Source organism: Pongo abelii, chromosome 8, assembly GCF_028885655.2.
Source record: "Pongo abelii isolate AG06213 chromosome 8, NHGRI_mPonAbe1-v2.0_pri, whole genome shotgun sequence".
Taxonomy (NCBI): Eukaryota; Metazoa; Chordata; class Mammalia; order Primates; family Hominidae; genus Pongo; species Pongo abelii.
This window is the reverse complement of record NC_071993.2, coordinates 14,700,266-14,722,286: the sequence shown is the minus strand read 5'-3', so window position 1 is coordinate 14,722,286 and position 22,021 is coordinate 14,700,266. Positions and strand designations below refer to the sequence as shown.

Here is a 22,021-nt window from a genome sequence, read left to right as displayed (position 1 = left end):
GCCCAGACTGGAGTGCAGTGGCGTGATCTCGGCTCACTGCAAGCTCCGCCTCCTGGGTTCATGCCATTCTCCTGTCTCAGCCTCCCAAGTAGCTGGGACTACAGGTACCCACCACCATGCCCAGCTAATTTTTTTGGATATTTAGTAGAGACGGGGTTTCACCGTGTTAGCCAGGATGGTCTTGATCTCCTGACCTCATGATCCACCCACCTGGGCCTCCCAAAGTGCTGGGATTACAGGCTTGAGCCACTGCACCCGGCCTGGCTTTCTAATGTTATTTTATTTACCTAGTTGAATGTATGACTTTTTTTTTTTTTTTGAAATGAAGTCTTGCTGTAACACTCATGCTGGAGTGCAATGGCGTGATCTCAGCTCACTGCAACTTCTGCTTCCTGGATTCAAGCAATTCTGCCTCAGCCTCCCAAGTAGCTGGGACTGCAGGTGCCTGCCATCATGCTTGGCTAATTTTTGTATTTTTAGTAGAGACGGGGTTTCACTGTATCGGCCAGGCTGGTCTCGAACTCCTGACCTCAAGTGATCTGTTCTCAGCCTCCCAAATGCTGGGATTACAGGCATGAGACATGTATGACTTTTAACACACTCTAAATCTTCTTTGGAAGGAACTAGTGAATGACAGAACAGTTTTATCCTCCTCTTATCTCCTAATATGGGGTATTGAATAACAAACTTGGTTTTGAAATTCTGTTGCCCTTGTGTGCTTTTACTTGGGTAATGCAACTAACAGAAATTTCTGGATTTGCTTAAGTAGAATTTCCATTTCTTTGCTTGATAAACCCCAGGGTTGCAATTTTAGGGCAGTTGCCAGCCGGGTAGAGAGGTAGGAACGGTTTTGAGATGACCCTTTCACTGGTTTCCTCTGTTTATTCTAATTGTGAGATTTTGGTTACTTTGCGATAGAGGCTTTAGATAGGCACTGCTTTACAGCAACCAGGTAACTGGCTTCTGAAGATTGAAATACGGTTTCTTCAGCATTGCTGTTTCCAAGAGAGTTTAGTTTGTTTTCATTCATCGACTTAGTGCCTTCCTCTGTTCAAGGAATTCTACTCATTGGTATGGTTGTTTCCAAATGATGCTTAGCTGGCCGACCCTTTTTTGGAGAAGCTTACATTTTAAGAAATTAATTTTCACAATGGGTATGTCAAATTGGTAATTATTTCAGAAGCAAATTAAGATAACATCTTAGAAAATGAATTTACGGACTTGAGCCGAGTGCTTCATACACAAATGGGTTTTTTCTAGGTGTTTGTCACCAGGGATTTTCCTGAGAGGCTTGTATATATTAATGGAAAAGGAGTGTAGCTTTTTTTTCTCTTCGTTATAATTTACATAAAGTCTTAGTGTGTGAACAAGGCTGTCATTTTTAGCTTGCGTTTGAATGAAAACATGCCATACTTTTTGGAGACTCTGACTGAGTAATCAGTACTTGGGGTAGTGATAAACCACAGGTGAGCTAACTTGTGGCATTCTTTAGATTAAAATTTGATTGTCATTGTTTGTTCCCAACAATGATTTGCCAGGCATGATATGCATACTCCTCTTCTGCCCCATTCTTCCTTGTTCTAATCTCTTCTTAAATAGTTCTGTTTTTCTTTTGCTGAACAGGAATTCCGAAGTAAATAATTCTTTCTTGTGACTGAGGGTGCAGTTGGTGAGGTCTTCTTGTCTTCCGAATGGCCAGTAGCTGCTTCCGGACTCCGGAAAATACGTCTCAAATGAAGACTGCTATCACTCACTCTATAAACAGGACCAGAAAGTGAGCAATTTGGCAAGGTCCCCTCTCTCGGCAAGTCTGATGGATTTCTTTTTTTTCCCCAGTGAAGACTTGTCATATTTATAAGCCAATGGTGTTATTTCAGAATCTCCGAAGGAAATGTGCCTCCGTGATAGGGAAGCAACTTGTTTATTCTAGACTTTTCTTCACTATATTTCTAACGTTGAGGAAATTGCTCAAAGAGGATTGGCAGAGTGAAGACAGATAAGAGAGACTGGATTGAGTTTGTGGAATGTATTAATTCAACTGATGTTTGTTCAACTCCAAATGAAGGATCCAGCATCCAGGGCACAGATCAGTGCAGGATATTCGCCCTCAGGGAACTTCCTGTCATTAGGGAGGCTGGCACCTGCTTGCAGTTAACAGAAATGTTAGCGTAGTTGCTCATTCTGCTTGGAAGCGGAGTCATTACCATTTCATTTAATGAACTTTTCCAAATGGAAAGAAAGCTTTGTACCCGCACGCACTGACTCTGGATGTAGAGGTTGAGAGCCCTGTGAAGCTCTTATTTAAACATGAAAATGGGTGTCAGCTTTAGGACTAAGTTCCGTTGGGAAGAACTGGGGGAAGGGAGCCATTTTTACGTGGCATTAGCCATACCACCTTTAATAAAAAACTAAGTGTAACTCAATGCATTTCCTGGCTGGCTGCAGTTACAGAAATCTTAACTGTCCAAAAATGTTTATTTTAAAGAGAAACGACTTCAATATTGGAGAATGCACAGAAAACTGTAGATTATAAGTAAATATTTTGTTCACATTGGGAGTTAAAAACATTGAGCCTGCTTCATCATGGTTATTAACGTGGACCTGTGTTGTTACGTTATAAGCAGAGGTTTACAGATCTGAGTTTCAAGGCTTGGCACTTGGAAATGAGCTGAGATTAGCATTAGAGAACAAGGCCTCTCCTGCCGTCTTGGGAGCTGAAATCCCAGGATCTCAACCTGAAAATCAGGGGCTAACACTCTGATATTGATCTATATACCTTCAGAAATACAGTTTTTAAAAAGAAACAATTTTTAAAACTAGAACATTTCTTTTTTTATTTCTTCATACTATGCAAGTTTATATACGTAGCTGTAAAAGGCAAAACGTAAGCTCGCTTTTTTAAAGATTCACGTGAAACTGTTTTCTTTCTGTGAATGGAAGAGTTTGACAGAGAAACACCTTGGTAAGCACCCATCGAGAATACGTTATTAGAACATGATTCTTTCTCCATTGGGCCCCATGAGGCCAAGCAGAACAATCCAGCAATAGAATGCAAATATGAGCATGCTTTCTTTAAGATGTATGATAAACTGTTTTCTGTCAGGAATGGAAGGATTTGACAGAGAAACACCTTTGTAAGTACACGTCGAGAATACGCAATTAGAATATTTTCTCAGTTGGGCCGTGTGAGGCAAGGAGGCATATCCAACCATAAAAGGCATTTGCATGTTTTCTGTAAGATTTCATCATAAGCAGTGTTCTGTCAGTGAATGGAAGCATTTGAATAGAGAAGCTTCTTTGTAAGCATACATTGACAATATGAAGAAACAATTATTGATCGAAAAAGCCATGCATTATTATATATTTTTTCCAATCTGCTTGTAATCAGTGTTTGTGTTTTTTCATCGTGTTTAATAGAGGCAACACATGACTGATCCCAGATACTCTGGGAAGATTTAATCTAAAATACCCCTTCTCTATTCAGGGATCTGATCATTTCTGTTCTTAACTAGGTTTTCATTGGTATTCTCTACTTTTCTAATAAAATAGTTTTTGAGCATTGCAATTTTCTTTTTGTAGTAAGTAGCCTTATTCCTGTTTTATAGATAGAAAAAAAATAAAGTACAAAGATGTGTTTGCACTGTTAGAATTCTAATGCCACAGAATACTACTGTAAATGTTTCATTCCAATTGTGCCAGTTTTACTAATATCACATAGTACAGAAAGCCATAATTTTGTAAGAGTTTTCCCACTGTTCATTGCTTTCTAACTCAGTGGCTTTTTGTCCCGTTGTTGTTGTTGTTGTTTTTGAGATGTGGTCTCGCACTGTCGCCTAGGCTGGAGTGCAACTGCACGATCTTCACTCACTGCAGCCTCCGCCTCCCGGGTTCAAATGATTCACCTGCCTCAGCCTTCTGAATAGCTGGGATGACAGGTGCCCGCCACCACGCCCAGCTAATTTTTGAATTTTTAGTAGAGACGGGGTTTCACCATGTTTGCCAGGCTGGTCTCGAACTCCTGACCTCGTGATCCACCCGACTCGGCCTCCCAAAGTGCTGGGATTGCAGGCATGAGCCACTGCGCGTGGCCAACTCAGTGGCTTTTTAAAAAATCGTGGTGAAATATACATAACAATGTAAGCCATTTTAACCACATTGTTGTGCAACCATCTCCACCATCCATCTCCAGAACTTTTTCATCATCCCAAACCAAAACTCTGTATCCATAATACAATTCCTCCCCATTCCCTTCTCCCAGCCCCTGGGAAGCAGCATTCTGCTTTCTGTGAGTTTGACTCTTCTAGGGAGCTCATATAAATGGAATTGTACAGTACTTGTCTTTTTGTGACTGGTTTATTTCACTTAGCCTGATGTCTTCAAGGTTTGTCTATGTGGTAGCATGTGTGACAATTTCCTTCCTTTTTAAGGCTGAAAAATGCCTAATATCTGTCTTGTATGGATAGACCACATTGCTTATTCTTTCATCCCTTGCTGGATCTGACTCAGTGTTTTTATACTGAGGGTCACAGCCCGCATTTTAAAACATAAAGTAGATAAAGAAATATGTGCCCATATGAGGTATTTGTATTGTTTTGTGAGCCCGTGCACACATGTGTCTGTCTGCATTGTGATGTAAAATGTTTTTCTGGTTGTCAGTTGCTGTTAGAAAAGTTCAGAAGCTGTACCCTAAAGATCTTTTAGATGTTAGGTTTCCCTGGGCCCCTGTGCCTGCGTGAGCTCCTTTGTGACGTGTTTGGTGTTCCCTTGGTGTCCAGGCCATCACACAGTGCTTTTTCTTGGCTGTGTTTGTATTGCTCTCCATTGAAAAACTTCTTGGCCGGGCACAGTGGCTCATACCTGTAATCCCAGCACTCTCAGAGGTTGAGGTGGGCAGATCTCTTGAGGTCGGGAGTTCGAGACCAGCCTGGCCAACATGGTGAAATGCCTTCTCTGCTAAAAATACAAAAATTAGCTGGGGTGGTGGTGTGCTCTTGTAATCCTAGTTACTCAGGAGGCTGAGGCAGGAGAATCGCTTGAACCTGGGAGGTGGAGGCTGCAGTGAGCCAAGAGTGCCCCACTACACTCCAGCCTGGGCGATAGAGCGAGACTCCATCTCAAAAAAAAAACAAAACAAAACCAAAAAGCTTCTTTAGCATGTGATCCCTAGCACAGGGAAGTACAAGCTACTTAAACTAGCAATTCTAAAAAATATGCCACCTGCTTTATTCAGTGCAAGAAGCTTAACCCCTTTTTAGTGCTTATTATTGACTCATACAGATAACTTAGTATTAGGAGCTACTTTCCCAATGGTCAGTAAAGTCAGTGTTTTCATTAAAGGTCAGTATGAAAGACTGTTAATAAAGGAGGCCATATTTCTTTTCCTGGTGTGTTCTCCAATGGGGCACACTGTGCCCTAGAGTAATATGAGTTTTGGAATAAAACAGGCCTGGATTCAATCATCCTGTTATTTGCTAACTGTGGCCAATTATACACGAATTACAAAGAGATTTCACCATCTTCATACAGAATTTATAGGGCCATATATGACTTGTGTCCGGAGTGGAGATGCTTTAGGGAAAAGTGTGAATGTAATGTTATTAAAAATCAAGTAATTTTATTTCCTACCCTTCATACTAACAGTATAATTTCATAATTCTTTTTCTAGGAGTTGACTAAAATGTACTAATAATATGTGAGAGGTCTGTGTGCTAAGCCTTTTCTCAGTCTCCTCTCTTGGCCAGTTGTGGTCCATTGGATAAAAACAGTATGTCTGGCCTGCTAGTCTGATTGGCTGCCAAGAGGTGGACAGTTGTGATCAGCTACATGGGCTTTGTTCTGAGACTTGGGTGACGGCGGAAACTCCTGATTGGCAGGAACTCTGCAAGTGTAGGTGGGAGCAGTGTTTCCCAAATGCTGTTTGCCCAGGGCACACTTGTACTGGTCTGCAAAATGTCCTACTGAAGATCCTTTTTAATAATGTGTAGGTTAAAACAACAACAAAACCAGGGTTCAGTTTTGAGATATTGGATAGATTATATCCACCGTGCATACATATTGTGATGTCTCAGGGTACAGAATGTAAAGAGTAACAGTTCACTCTTACAGATTCAGTTGGGAATAACTGTGTCAGGATGCCTGAGGAATATCACCTTGTTATCTATTTATTAAATACTAATTCAAAATTTTTTCTCAGGGTGGCATGCATATTCAGTAGTGTTTGTGTATTGTACTAAACCCTGTTCTTACTGAACTGATATTTTGCATTTTTTATAAGCAGAGGGAAGCTGAACCCTTAAGTATCTACCCTGGTCTTGTGGCATTTCATGTTGAGAGCACCAAAATATTTTCTGTGTCATGGGATGGGTAGATTATGAGAGAAGGAGCAGAAAGAGCAGATAAACTCCTGGGCCCTAGGGTGTTTTTTTTTTTTAAATATATCATGTATCTACAATGATCATTTGGAAGGAATCCAAGTGAATCAAGTGTGAGTCAAACAGCATTGTTTATAGAAGCTGTTGTAGTCTGTTCTATGCTGCTGTAGTGGAATACCACAGACTGGGTAATTTACAAAGAAAATAAACTTATTTACTTATTTATTTATTTTGAGATGGAGTTGCCCAGGCTGGAGTGCAGTGGTGTGATCCCAGCTTACTGCAACCTCTGCCTCTGGGGTCTGTGTGATTCTCCTGCCTCTGCCTCCCAAGTAGCCGGGACTACAGGCATGTTCCACCATGTCCTGCTAATTTTGTGTGTGTGTGTGTGTGTGTGTGTGTGTTTTTAGTAGAGATGGGGTTTCACCATGTTGGTTGTCTAGGCTGGTCTTGAACTCCTGACCTCAAGTGATCCTCCTGCCTTGGCCTCCCAAAGTGCTGGGATTGCAGGCGTGAACCACCGCACCCAGCCAAAAATGTGTTTCTTATAGTTCTGGAGACTGGGAAGTCCAAGGTCGAGGGCCTGCATCTGGCGAGGGCCTTCTTGCTGCATCATCCCATGGTGGAAGGTGGAAGGGCAAAAGAGGAAGGGGGCCGAACTCTTCCATTTTATATCCCACTTCCACGATAACAGCATTACTCCATTCATGAGGTGGAGCCCTCATGGCCTCATCACTGTTGCATTGAGGATTAAGTTGCAACATATGAACTTTGGGGGACAGAGTCAAACCTTAGCAGACAGTTTTCAGAGCTTTCCACCGAGCCTGTTTCTCTCCACAGTGCACTGACTGAGCAGGGCTGCGGCACTGGGAGGTAGCTGGTGTCTGCCATGCACTGGGCTTGGTGCAGGAGTTGAAATGTACTTGTGGGCCAGATATCACCAAGTGGGCATCTGTATGTGCCTCTGCAATGGTAATTCTACTCTTGCTGCTTTGATATGTATTTGCTATTTCCTGATAATTTAGTAATAACAATCTAGAACTGGAAGGAAACTCCTTGTTTTAGAGGGGGAAGGATCCTTCAGCCCAGAGATCAGACAGATATAGTTGGGCAGAATTGGGACTGGAACTCAAGTCCCTTCTGCTTGTAGTTTTTTTCCACTCTAATATATATGTATATCTATGTATACATACACCTATACATACATATATACACACACATACTCTTATATATATATATATATTTTAAAGAGGTGGGGTCTGTCTGTCACCCAGGTGGAAATTCAGTGGCTATTCACAGATGTGATCATAGCGCACTATAGCCTCAAACTCCTGGGTGCAAGCGATCCTCTGGAGTAGCTAGGACCACAGGTGCACACCACTGCACCTGTCTTCCGCTATGTTAAACATAGCCCTTCCCCATAGAGAATTCTCAGCACATTTTATAAAGTGGGCTGTGTTGCCATGAATCCCAGCCTCGGGAGGGCCATTCTGATTGGTCTCAGGCCTCCATGCTGTAGGTGTTGTGGTGATGCTCTAAGAAGTGCGAGAACTTGGCCTCCTCCAATTGGAGATTGACTCACGCATGCGTCCTGCAGTCAGGTTGTGTGAGTGTCACAACGGGGATGGTACCCACCCAGGGCTGGAGAGGTCTGCGTGCATATTTGCTTACAAGTAGAGGAGCTGATTTTTTTTTTACCGGCAAGTACATTTCACCAGTGCTGCCAGCATGTTCTCTTGGTCTGGAAGGCCAGTAACTGGTACCAGAGTTGGTACGGTTTGTTTTTCATTGTTTGCTCTGGCTTCTGTGCCGGATGAGGTCATTCAGTTGCATACAGTTCCTGCTTTCAGAAGTTGCTAGAGTGTTTCTCTTTGAACTTGAACTGTGGCTCTTTTGATATCCAGAAAGAGAGTTCTTTGGGGGGATGGTTAATTCTTGTTTTGGGTGCTTTTCTTCACCGCTCTAAGGAACTACCACAGTCAGAAGGTGCATTCTTACTGCGATCTTTTTATTTGCTACCTTGGGCTTGAGGAGCCTGCCTGTATCTACCGAGGTGAGGTTAGGTCAGTCTCTGTAACCGTTCGTCACTTAGGCCTTGATGGGTGACGTGGATGGGGATGACTTCCTGGGCTAACTCTTCTCTTGCTAACGGATGATTTTTCACCACCTTGAATGCTCATGATTAAAACATAAACAAGAAAATAGATATCCGAGGTAAGAATAAGCACTGGGACCTTTCTACGGCTGTTGAATAATGTAGTCCTTCTCTAGAAAATGTTGTGTGAACTTAGACTTGTTAACAGAATAGCAGACCTGTATGAGACTAAATAAAAATTATATGTTGTTATAGTGAGTGGTATTGAATAGTGTGTCTTTGCTAGGAAGAGAGCTTTGTAATAGGCTGTGTCTTGTGTAGTCGTGAACTATTTTTTTTTCCTAAAATTTCTTCAGATGCCAACCATGTCTGTCAAACTCTGGATGAGTCGCCATTTACTTCGCTTTTTAAGAAATCTTTTTGGATCCACTAACTTGTATCTGCATTATTTTATCCATGCTCTATTAAGTGTCTAGGATCCTGATAATTACGCATTTTCTCTGAAGATATCTATTTCCAGTAAAATTTGACTGTCTAGTGAAGATTGTAGGCCTGATAATATATTTGGAAGTACTTGTTATGGTCTGACTGTGTGTGTCACCCCCAAAATGCATATGTTGAAATTTGAACCCCTTATGTTATGGTTTTAGGAGGAGGGGCCTTGGGGAGTCCTGAGAATGGGATTAGTGCTTCCAGGAGAAGAGACAGGAGAGCTTTTTTCTCACTCTTCCTGCTGTCCACCATGTGAGGACACAGCCAGAAGGTGGCTGTGTGCCAGTCAGGAAGGGAGCCCTCACCAGACACCCGATCTGCTGGCACCTTGATCTTGGACTTCCCAGCCTCTAGAATTGTGAGAAGTAGACAAGTGTTGTTTAAGGCCCCCAGCCTATGGCAGCTTGTTATAGCAGCCTGAGCTAAGACATATTTGATTTTAGCAAAATAGCACTTGATTTGAAAGCATTCTGCTCATTGCCTTCACCTCTTCGTTCATAGTTGTGGATAAAAAAAGAAAAAAAAAAAGAACACGCGACCACAACAAAACACTGATAGGTGCTGAGTTTAATTTGCTTCTTTTTTTTGAGATGGAGTCTTACTCTGTCATCCAGGCTGGAGTGCAGTGGTGCAGTCTTAGCCCACTGCAACCTCTGCCTCCCAGGTTCAAGCGATTCTCCTGCCTCAGCCTCCCAAGTAGCTGGGATTACAGGAACTCGCCACCACGCCCAGCTAATTTTTGTATTTTTAGTAGAGATGAGGGTTCACCATGTTGGCCAGGCTGGTCTTGAACTCCTGACCGCAAGCGATCCGCCCACCTTGGCCTCCCAAAGTGCTGGGATTATAGGCGTCAGCCACCGCGCCCGGCCTTTAATTTGCTTCTTATTCCTTGGTTAGGATTAGGGGGAGAATGTCTTGGGTGGCCGCTGTGGAAACAGCATTTCCAGTCCCTGTCGGTACTTGTCTAAGGAGATTTAAATGCTCTCCTTCCTCTTGGGCAGTCATTCTCACAGTGGCTATGGCTTGTCTTGCTACATACACTGTGTAACCACCCTGCCCTGCTGGGCCTTGGTGTACACAGATATTGGGTAAAAATCTAATGTTGACCTAGACAAACAGATCACACACACACACACACACACACACACACACACACACACACACACCCCACATTTTTTTGGTGGGTACGTTTTCAATGTCGTTTCATTTCAGAAAAAATGTGGGCTACCCTTATGTTAACATAGGACACTTAATTACCTTGTATGCATTCACATTTATTTACATACAGTTTTTTTTCTGTAGCAATGATAAATGCTATCCTAAGTAATATTGGCTTAATGTTTGGATGCTTTAATTTATAAAAGCTTTCCCTTCTGTGGCTCATGACAGTGATTTATATATTTATTGGTAGCTCTGTTTTAGAAAAGGGACTGAGTTGCTGGGTGTTTCTGCCCTAGTTTCTGGTTTCCGGGAACCTTTGGGCTCGCCCAGCCTGCCTGGTTGGTTGTTGGCTGAGGCTGGGCAAAGTTCTTGAAACTGTTGACACCTGTGAGGCTCTCTGTCCGTCTCAGTAGGGCGTGAGAGTTCCAGATCTTGTTTGGGGAAGTACGGCCTTGTATTGAGGAGGGAGAAGGGAAGAAAGAACTTGATTATGTCAGAGAAGAGACAGAGGAACCTTGGTTTCCCTCAAGGTCTCAAGTCTGGAGTACCTGTCACTTCTGCTGACCCGTGAGCTGACTGTGTGAGGGCTCCACACCTCCAGTCCTGGCCTATTTCCATCTTCCCCAAAACTTGAGAGGAAGGTTACACTGAACAGAAGTACCTGTGGTGTTCTTGAGTTGAGGAATTTTTTTCTGCTATATTTTTTCTAAATGATGCTAAACTTTTTGCTGGAACAATATGTTAAGTCTGTCTAGCTTCCCAAGGACTTAGATCACCACATGTTATGATCTTAATGTAACACATGTGTGCATGTGCACACACACACACACACACACGTGCACAATGCAAACTGCTGCTCACCACAACACAACATGTACCCTCCCCTTCCTTTCATGGGGATAGGATAACTCGAATCTTCCTTCTGACTTTTATTGTCAAGAAATATTTTCTACACTCTCTATTTCTATGTCAGTTATTGGCAGTTATATCTGCAAACCCATGAGAGTTTTCTGGATTCAGATAACAAACACACATAATTTGTGGAATATGAGGAATTTAAGGAGACTCGAGGGTGGGCAAAGATTTGAATAAACATCAGAACGAGGATGATGATTTGTGAAACAGACCTCTGAGAATTGAGTTCCAAGAGCAACAGACCTTTCGATGAGAACCAAAAAATTCATTCTGTAGCTCAGAAAATTCCTAACTTCATTTCTTCAGGATAAACTTGTCATTATACCAAATAGCAATCTCAGTGTGTTAAAATCTACCTATGCACTGTGTCCCACAGACATCGTCAGACGCCAGCTCCCCTGGTGTTGCCATTTATTATGTTGCCGACGATTCTGGGATTTAGGATCCCACCCTCATGCCCTGTCCCTCCCACTCCTTGCAGGTTCCTGGGACTGCTCTTTGCCTCCGCCTTCCACCCCACCCTCACTCCCTTCCCTTCCAGCCTCTTCCACCAGGTGCTGTGCTCCTGCCTTGGGATCAGCCAGCTCCCGTGCTGCCTTCTTCCCCAGTATCTTCACCTCCTAGTCTAACCCAGAGATCAGCCACCCTCCTCCTACCCGAGTATCTTCACCTCCTGGTCTAACCCAGAGGTCAGCCACCCTCCTCCTACCCGAGTATCTTCACCTCCTGGTCTAACCCTCAGATCAGGCAGCCTCCTCTTACCTGAGTATCTTCACCTCCTGGTCTAACCCTGGGATCATCAGCCAGCCTCCTACTCTAGTATCTTCACCTCCTGGTCTAACCCTGGGATCATCAGCCAGCCTTCTCCTCCCCCAGTATCTTCACCGCCTGGTCTAACCGAGAGCCACTCTCTGAGTTCACTGCTGCCTCGGCTCCCTTGGGAATGGGAGTGCACCTTCTCCCACCCCGTGTATGCCTTGGGATCTGGAGGCAGGGCTCAGGTTCCTGCCCTCCTGGCCACTTTGGGGTCATGACCCTTCCCCTCGCTGCTGCATTAGCCTTGTCTTGGTCATATTCTGTCCTCTACCCTCAGCGCTAGCATTTCCTGGTCGTAGCTCGTCGTTCGTTCATTGAAAGTTTTGGCCCCTGGCTCGCAGTCATCTGTTGCAGGGGTCAGTATTTGTCAAAGCTCACCGGAGACTCCATGGCAGCTGGAGCTGAGTGACCAGCAGCCTGGTTTGCCTGAGACTGAAGTGGTGGCAGGAGCTTTATGGGATGGGGATGTTCAGTCTGAGGACTAAGTAGTTTCACAGGACGCAGGACTTTCAGTGCTCAAACTAGGAGGAGGAGGTTACCCTAAAAAGACACTGTTAATACCAGGAACCGCTTCTGAGCTGAAATCCAGAGATCCCACTCACCAGAAGCTTCTGTCCTTCAGCTCAGCTGACAGATTACAATAAGAACATCAGATTTTTCCCATTCCAGGTCCCTTTCCAACCCCTCTGCTCCTGCTGGACTTCGCCTCTGCTTTTAAATTCCAGCATTTCAGTGATGCGCTTGTCAACCCACTGGAATCCCTTCCTTCACCGTCCTGGAGGATTGGGCAGCCCACCCATGCCTGTCCCTGGACTTCTGAGTTCTGCCAGAGAAGGTTACACAGTTGCCTCTCTATGATCCTGATCTCTGCCTCACCAGGGCCTCAGCACTGCCTGGAAATCAAATTTTCCTCATCAGCCCTCTTCCTCTCCATAATGACTTTTCCATCCTCCTCCACACTTCTTAAATCTCTAAGTTCATACTGAGCCTATCCCTCCTCCTCTCATTTCACTCTCGGCAGATGATCTTTCCACAGCTCACGGGACAGTCGTGCGAAGGCCATTCTCTGACCTTCCCACTGCCCCTTTGCAAATCTGCCTGCTCCTGGACCTGTACTTTTCTCATTTTTCTGTTTATAGTGAAAGAGGAATCTTATTTATTCTGTAGAAATCCATTTCTGCACCACCATTCTCTCCCACCTTCAATTTATTTATTTATTTATATTTATTTACTTATTTATTTATTTATTTGAGACGGAGTCTCGCTCTGTCACCCAGGCTGGAGTGCAGTGGCACTATCTTGGCTCACTGCAAGCTCCGCCTCCTGGATTCACGCCATTCTCCTGCCTCAGCCTCCAAAGTAGCTGAGACTACAGGCATCCGCCACCACGCCTGGCTAATTTTTTTGTATTTTTTAGTGGAGATGGGGTTTTACTGTGTTAGCCAGGATGGTCTCCATCTCCTGACCTCGTGATCTGCCTGCCTCAGCCTCCCAAAGTGCTGGGATTACAGGCGTAATCCCACCCTGCCCGGCCCCTGCCTGGCCACTGTGCCCGGCCCCACCTCCGATGTAAACCTCTCTCCTGGTATTTCCTTCTCATTAGCATTTACAAGTGCTCAGGTCTCTCCTATCTTAAGACAAAAACAGAACCCAACCCCTTCTTGGAACTCTCCTCTTTCAGTGACCACTTTCTGTCTCCATCACTTGATGAAACATTTTGAGAGCATGTTCTACTTTCTGCCTTGTTCTATTACCTACTGCTACCCCGCAAATGATTGCACACTCAGTATCATAAACAACCTGTGTTGGTTCCCTCACCAGTTCTGTGGCTCAGGAGCCCGGGCACAGCCTAGCTGGTTTCTGTGCTTCAGGCTCTCACCAGGCTGCTGTCCAGGTGGGCGCCAGGGCTGTGGTCTCATCAGAGGCTCAACTGACGAAGAGTGTTTCCAGGCTCCCTCAGGTCATGGGCAGAATTCATTTCCCTGCAGTTGTGGGACATGGGTCGCCTGCAGTTCCATGCCGCACAGGTCCTTACTTTCTTACAGCTGGCAAGGATGGAAGATTGCAGCATGATGGCTTCACAGGAGTGACATCTCATCACCTTTGCCATCTTCTGTTGTTAGAAGCAGGTGACAGGTGAACAGTAGGTGGAGAGGAATGTGGGATCACCTTAAAGTCACTGTGTTACCTACTTATTCTTTCATTCCCCTTTCACTCCTCAATCCACTAGATTCTGTTTTTTATCTCTGCTACTTTAGTGAAACTGATACCAGAGGGTCAGGATTGGCTACAAAATTTTCTGGGCCCAGGACAAAGTGAAAATACAGGGTTCTTTGTTCAAAAATTAAGATTTTCAAGATGGTAGCAGCAAAGCACTAAACGAAGCGTGGGGCCCCTCAGGCATGGGGCCTGTGAAGGTCCCATGCCCACGAAGCCAGTGCTGCATAGAGGCCTTAGGTCCGCCCTGCTGCGAGTTCCGTGGGGCCCTTGGGTTGTGTTCCTGCTTGGCCTCTCAGCAGCATTTGCCAGCTGGGATTTACCACTGTGGAGCACATCCTCCTCTGTGAAACATCCCCTTGCCCTCTGAGCGCCTGAGACACTCTCCCCTGGGTTTCCTTCTCCCTCTTGATTATACCCTTCAGCCTCCTTTGCAACCTCCGATTCCTCTCCCCACCCCTTTATATTTGGGTATTTTGAGGACACTTTTGCTACCCTGCTGAAGAATTATCAGCAGTTTCAGCCACTTCGTTTGCTGTAAGATTTTGGCTGTCACATCTACGTATCCAGCCCATACCTAACTTGTGAGCTCAAGCACCTATGTCAGTGCATCCTTTCTAGTCTTGCATGCTTTCCAGGTATCTAAAATGCAGTGAGTCTCTAACAGATTTCCTTGTTTTCTCTGATCCATTGAACTGGTTCTTCCTCAGTGTCGTCTGTTTCAGCACTTGGCCTCACTCTTTACCCGGGGAGTCTGGGTTTGTATCTGTGCCCTAACCCCAGGCCTGAGCCCCATCTTTCTTCTGGCTCATCTTGTGCTCCAAGCCCATGCGCCTATTTCTACCGAGGGTTCTCCCCTTGGACTGCATTTCATCACATGCTCTCCCTGGACTTCCGTGGTCTGTTCTCATGGTGATCTCGGCTTCCTCTGTTAAAACCCAGCACACTTCATTGCTACTCCTTTGTCCAATGCCTGCTTCCCCCAGTAGAAAATAAGCTATGATAAATAAGTCCATGAGGCGGGGAGTTTTACTGCTTTATCCTCAATGTCAAGACATATGCCTGGCACATGCTATACGCTCAATAAATATGTGTTTTAATGAAAGAGTTTGTTTTAATTTTCAGCCCAGTTTTTTAAAGAATTAAATTGATTTTTTAGAGACCGGGTCTTGCTGTGTTGCCCAGGCTGGTCTTGAACTCTTGGGCTCAAGTGATCCTCCCGCCTCAGACTTCCAAGTAGCTGGGATTACAGGCATGAGCCACCATGCCCAGCCCAGCCCAATTTTTCAAGTGTGACCATTTTGTTGTTTTAGAACGAAAGTGTAGAAAATACTGTATACGGAAGAGTAGGACAATGGTATAGTAGGATTCCTGTTCTTGAGATATTAGAAATATCTGTAATGTTATAATAGTTTTGGGCCTTTCAGTTGGATTGTTACTGATTAGAAAGTAAAGCTGTAACAGGAAATAAATGGGTGTTTTCTTATTTCTGTTGCGATCTGGGCACTAACAGGTGGAAGGAAACTGGTGCCATTTGCCCTGCAGAATTCACAGAATTAACTTGTGCAATTTGGGTGGGAGGAAGTAAAAATAGGTGATGATTAACCATGGAGATGAGTGTAGTTCAGATACCGTCATCTGAATCGGTTTGTCCTTACCACAGCAAAAATGTTTTGATAATATTTTGTCTTATTTTTTTTTTTTTTAACAAATAAGTGGTGAGGTAGTCGTGGTGAAAGATCTGCATCTCTGATTCTTGGGGGCGCTGTTTCCTCACAAACCTGCAGTATCTGCTTTGAAAACTATTTTGATGTAGAATGGTGAAATGGATCAAGTATTTGGGGGCCTAATTATTCAGAGACTAAATGTGGCCGGAAGAGGAAGAATTCTACCCAAGAAAGCTGCCGCTGATCTGCTCAACGTCTCGGAGCAGTCTCTTTTTAAGCAGAAGTCAGTAACAAGCAAACACAATGGCATTGGATTTATTTATCTGTTAAACTCTTCATTCTGTTACCTACTGGGTCTCAGTCTTTTTGGCCTCAGGACCCCTTTACACTGTTTTTTAAAAAGTATTTGAGAATCTTAAAGAACTTTTCTTTGGTTATATCTATTGATATTTTACTATGTTAAAAATTGAAACTGAGAAATTTTAAAAGTTCACTTAAAAATAACAAACAATAATAAACCTGTTACATACTAATAAAAAGGCCACTTATAATGAAGAATAACCTTCCTAAAACAAAAAAAGTATGAGATGAATGTTTCACATTGTTTTATTTATCTCTTTAGTGATTTTTTAAAATGAAAACCAAAAAAATATTTAGTGAGAAGAGCGACACTGTTTTCCATTTTTGTGAATCTGTTTCATAACCGGCTTTGATAGAAAATAGCTGTGTTCTCATGTCTGCTTCTGTAATCAGTCTGTCGGGATAAGTTGTTTTGGGGGTCGTATATGCAGAAAATCTAGTTTCACACAGTTACATCATTGGGAAAGGTCAGAGAATTGAAATAACCTTTTCAGATAATTACGGACATTCTTGCTTGATACCACACCAAAACCTGATGAGTGGTAGTGTCTGAAAGGTTAGTTACAATATTCTGAAGCCATAGCAATGATCTTTCCTACTGTGTTACATTAAAATTAATTTGTCTATCTTGCATTTTGAATAGGACAATAGAGGAATAGCTAAGTCAGCTATAATACATTCCTGTAATGGCAGATTTTGCAGCCATATATTGAAAAAGTTATTACAGGTAAAATGCTTACAAATGTAATAAATTGTCTATTTAATATCCCAATTTTGCTAAAAAATGAAAAGAGGTGTGTATTGTATTAGTTGAAAGGAAATGTATCAAAATATAAATATTTTAAATGATGCATTCATGGACGAAATTTTCTTTATACTTTTCTGTATTTTCCAAATTTTGTGTGATCAGCACATTGCTTTTAAAATCAGAAGAAAAAAATAAGTATTTTTTGTTACGAGAGAAATGTTTGTTAAACTGTCTCCCTCATCTGTAGGTTGCCTTCTACGTGTAAAACCACAGTATTTCCAATTTGAGTGGTAACAAAGATCTGTTTTCTCCCTCAAGTTTTTATTTATTTAACAGACTATTGTAACCTTTCTGTGGCTGTTTTAAGCTTCACAGTTTTTCCGCTTTATTTCAGTAGTAGTTCATCGATTGAATAGAGAAGTTTTGACTTGTTCAAGAAAAGTTGCATAAATTAAACTTTCACATGTAGCAGAGACATAATTTGCTTTTTCTCATTTCTGTTATAACTCAGGCAAGTTCTATTTCTTATCTAAGTGAAATGGCAAAAGAATATCTTGTCCTATAGGATAACAGAGCTACTCTCATGATTGAGAAATAACATGGAAATTAGCATGCAATCAGCTTCTGAGTTATTGTGTCTGAGCTGTTTGCCAATGGTGTGAGTGTCACAGTTTTATGGCTGGAAGTTCAAGTAGCTTCAGAAATGCAAAGGGCAGCTCACATCTGGGGATTAGTTCCCTGCTTACCCCTGGATTTAGAAAGGATGTTTGCAACTAATAAGGTGGCTGACGTGGTATTGTCGTAAAGGATTGCTACTTCCAGAATTTTGTGTCTTTTGTGGACAGGACTCCAAATTTGATGATCATCTGTTTTCCTGCAAGTGGAAGATTTCATCATGTTTTTATTTCTTTGTTTTACATTTCCTATGATATAGTTGATTATTAAGATGTCTACAGAAGCTACAAAGCACCCACAAAGCAGGAAATTAGCAACTCTGCCTCTACCACTTGTAGTAAAGCTTAAAGACATTATCACTGACTTCTCCAGCTGAATGTATAGTTCTGTGGCTTTAGTTAAATGTGTCAGTGACTCTCAGGGTTTAGAATCTCTCCCAAGACTATTTAGGAAGGTGCATCACCCTTTGAAGTGTAGACTGTGATGGAAAACTACTTAATTGCATATTCTAATATTGTTTTAGATTAAAAGACCGTTCTGTCCTCTGCTTAAAACAATTGAAGATATTATATTTGAGGGCATCCCTACTGGTTAATATCATCATTACATTTGAAAATGTTCAAATTTACTTTCCATCACTAAGTATGAGTTGAACTTTTTGGAGTAGAAAATGCACTCTAAGGCCGGGCGCAGTGGCTCACACCTGTAATCCTACCACTTTGGGAGGCCAAGGCGGGTGGATCGGTTGAGGTCAGGAGTTCGAGACCAGCCTGGCCAACATGGTGCAACCGTGTCTCTTCTAAAAATACAAAAAATTAGCTGGGTGTGGTGGCACTTGCCTGTAGTCCCAGCTACTCGGGAGGCTGAGGGAGGAGAATCCCTTGAACCCTGGAGGCAGAGGTTGCAGTAAGCCGAGGTCATGCCACTGCACTCCAGCCTGGGTGACAGAGTGAGACTCTGTCTCAAAAAAAAAAAAAAACAAGAAAAGAGAAGAAGATACACTCTGAGTATACCTAATGGTTTATTCTTTTTTATTGTTGAATCCACTATTTACATTTCTTTCTTTCTTCTGTGTATTAAACTGGACTAGGAAAGGTTTACAGATCTAAATAAGGAATGAGGAGTGTTATTATTATTGTAATGCCATGACCACAAACTGTGGTGCCTCTCGCCCTTGCCCCCCGCTGTGGTTTTGAGGGTAGGAAGCCTTACCATAACCCAGTTCCTGATCATGCTGCCTCCCTGCCGCTTTCCTGGTCAGGCCTCTTCGCTGTCCCCACCCACCCCAGGCCTCTGTGTTTGCTGCTCCGTCTGCCTGAAGCTCTTTCCCTTGGTAGCCCTTGGCTCTGTCCCTCACTTCCTTCAGGTGTCTGCTGTCTTCTCAGCGCGGTGTTTCATGAATATCCACAATAGTGCAGCCTGCCACTCCGTTGCCTTACCTGTATTTCCCTGCGTGGCACTTTGCACGGCCTGATATTATATTTCCCTCGGTTTGTCAGTTGGCTGCCTGCCCCTGAATGCAGGCTCCAAGAGGGCAGCGGCTTTGTGTCCTTTGCTGCTAGGCCCATGTTGTTGTGAACAGTGCCTGGCACTTAATAGACACAGACTAAATACTTGATGAATTAATGGGAGGATGAATTCACCAGATTCCCTTTTGTGGGTGACTCTACACAAGATGGCATTTACTCGCCAGGTGTCCGGCTCCCTTCAAAAGACAGAGAATGATGGCTGGTTTCGTTGTAGCTTGACTCAGTGGCACGCCCTGTGCCTGACACCCAGTTGACAGATGTGGAGGGGACAAAATTACAATGGGATGGCCACACAGTTGGCTGTTTGTACTCATTGCTGCCAGCTGTCTCCCAGAACAGTCATCTGCTCTGTAGGGGGAGAAACAGGGACATGAAAAGCCCTGGAAAGTTGTCAGGAAGCAGTTTTGAATTTCTAATATGTAAACACCGGGGCTTTGGCATACTTTGAACCATTTGGATGATAGGAATGGAGGTGTTAGGAGCCACCCTGATGAAGTTCTTGTTGAGAATAAACTGGCGCACCAGACATGTACATAGGCTGAATCAATGTTCATGGCAGCTGTGTTTTTAATCCATGTGCCTAAAACAGTGTCCCTCATACCTGTCTCTTGCTGAGGCCCCTGTCGCAGGTGAGCCACGTCTGACTTCCGAGCCTTCCATCGACTGCTTAGTCCACCTCTTCAGCCCTATTTCCCATGCTTACCTAGTGAGTCCTCCTTGACTCAGGCTGGTTCCTCCATTGTTTCTACCACCTGCAGGCCGTTGGTGCTCCTTGAATACCATGTGGTGTCATCGCTGACTCGTGCCTCCAGGGCTTTTCCGCTCTGACAGCTCTGTGTTTCCTTTTGCTTCATATAGCTTGCTTCTGAATTAGCATGCAATATTATGTGACACTCATATGTTATGTATCTTGGTTTAGTTTTTACAGAAAGATTAAAGACTCTTAAAAGGGATCTTGGAGTTGTTCTTGTACATCTTTTATATCTCCTAAGCCTTTGATGGGCGCTTGTTCCAAATGGGAAAGAAAAAAAAAGACGAAAAAAAAAATAAGCCACCCAGAATGCAGATGGGACAAACTGTTGGTGTTAGAGCATGGTGGTCACCCAGGCTTAGAGTGTGGGGTACATAAGGGCCACTGAACTAAAACCGTTTGATGGTCTGGATCAGGCTATTGAGTAGAGCAACGGGTTGTAGAGTGCCTGGCACGCAGGTTGCAATGAGATTGGGGAAGCAAGGGTTGTGCGTTTGTTAATTCAGAGATTGTATGAAAATGGAAATAATTAGGAGGAGGAAGTTGAGGTTTATACTAGTAGTATTCTCTCCACATTTAGAGAAGGCTCTTACAGTTCCTTTAATCCAATACTACACAAAAAACTCCCCTGAGAGGCCGGGCGTGGTGGCTCACGCTTGTAATCCCAGCATTTTGGGAGGCCGAGGCGGGCGGATCACGAGGTCAGGAGATCGAAACCACGGTGAAACCCCGTCTCTACTAAAAATACAAAAAAAAAAAAAAAAAAAAAAAAAAAATTAGCCGGGCGTGGTGGCGGGCGCCTGTAGTCCCAGCTACTCGGAGAAGGCTGAGGCAGGAGAATGGCGTGAACCCAGGAGGCGGAGCTTGCAGTGAGCCGAGCTTGCAGTGAGCCGAGATTGCGCCACTGCACTCCAGCCTGGATGACAGAGGGAGACTCCATCTCAAAAAAAAAAAGAAAAAAAGAAAACTATAAAGATCTGTGTCTATTTACTGATGATGAAAAGTATGGTCATGGAATATGGTAATGTACAGTTGCGAGACTTGTCTCAAAAAAAAAAAGTCCTCTGAGAACTGAGTGAGAAGTTGCGGGCTTATAGGACTGAAGTTCGGTGCTGAAATTGCTTAGGGGACCCTTTTCAGTTGCCTCCTCTTTTTTTTTTTTTTTAAGAGAACAGGGGCATTTAAATCTCCCTGGTATGGTTTACATTAGAATGGAAGCTCTTTGGCAGGTCTGCCCGGACCATTCATCACCTTGTACCTGGTACTGGTACCCAGACCTCAGTGCTGGCAAAGCTGGGCTCATGAAGGCTGGCTGCACAGGTGGGTGGCTGGCTCACACGCTTGGTCCTGGAGATGGGGGAGGAGAGATGGGTCCACCAAATGGTTCTTGCAGTTCTCCCCAGCCTGCCCTCTGGACATGGTTGTGTTGCGGCACAGGCCGTGTTGTATTTGTCGCTGATCTTGATCGATTCTCTTCTCTGCTCCCTGTGTGGAGCTAGACACCAGTTTTTTGTTTTTGTTTTTGTTTTTTTTTGAAGTTCCACAGGTGATTTTGATGTGTGAGCGGGGTTGAAAGCCACAGCTGGACTGCGTTGGAAGGGAAATGGAGGTCAGCTTAGGCCAGTTGGTTCACATGGAAATCAACAAAACCAGCGTGACTTTGAAGGGTGTATAATTCTGTTACTCTTTGTTGGACCCACACAACTCAGCAGTTGAAGTTTCTTATTATTTTTTTTTCTCCTGCGTTTTCATCTCCTAATTTGGGCTCCCCTTCACGTAGAGCTTTTGGAAGCAAATAAGAATTCCAGCTCATCAGGCACATTTTCACTACACCTGGCAGAACATATTAAGGTGTTTTGTTTTAAAAAATCCATCCACAAACTATAGGTGGTCTCCAGCTCCACACACTTAGCAAGCCCCCTGCTCAACTCCCCACCCAACCCCAGTTTTCCAGTCCTTCCTGCGTTCACCAGAGGCACAGTCAGGATCACCTTAGACGCTGCGTTCAGAAATGGAGAAGGAATACAGTTAAAAAAAAAAAAAAATCAAGATCAGGTGAGCAGTAGCCAGATGGCTTCTCCACACAACTCTCTTTCTGGCTGCTTCTAGAAATTGCCATCCAATTTTGGTCATTGTTTTGGCTGTATAATAATTCAAACGGTGCTTTATGAATAAGTTACCTTTTAAAAGTTATGCATTTTAGCATCTATAGGAAGGTCAAGGA

At 43.6% G+C, this 22,021-nt stretch overlaps 1 protein-coding gene across 10 annotated transcripts in view; it reads left to right on the top strand.

The window, feature by feature from the left end:
- Positions 1-22,021, top strand: part of FAM107B (family with sequence similarity 107 member B) — a 258,097-nt gene that overhangs the window by 196,076 nt on the left and 40,000 nt on the right. The window contains exon 3 of one of the 10 annotated variants that reach the window (XM_063727254.1): positions 1,624-2,962. The exons of 7 other annotated variants lie outside the window; for them this stretch is intronic. The gene's annotated coding sequence lies outside the window, so the exon portion shown is untranslated. Of the gene's footprint in view, positions 1-1,623; positions 2,963-3,116; positions 3,135-8,567; positions 8,586-22,021 lie in introns of those variants that run through there. 2 more of the 10 variants (XM_063727255.1, XM_054521981.1) reach the window with 2 other exon arrangements.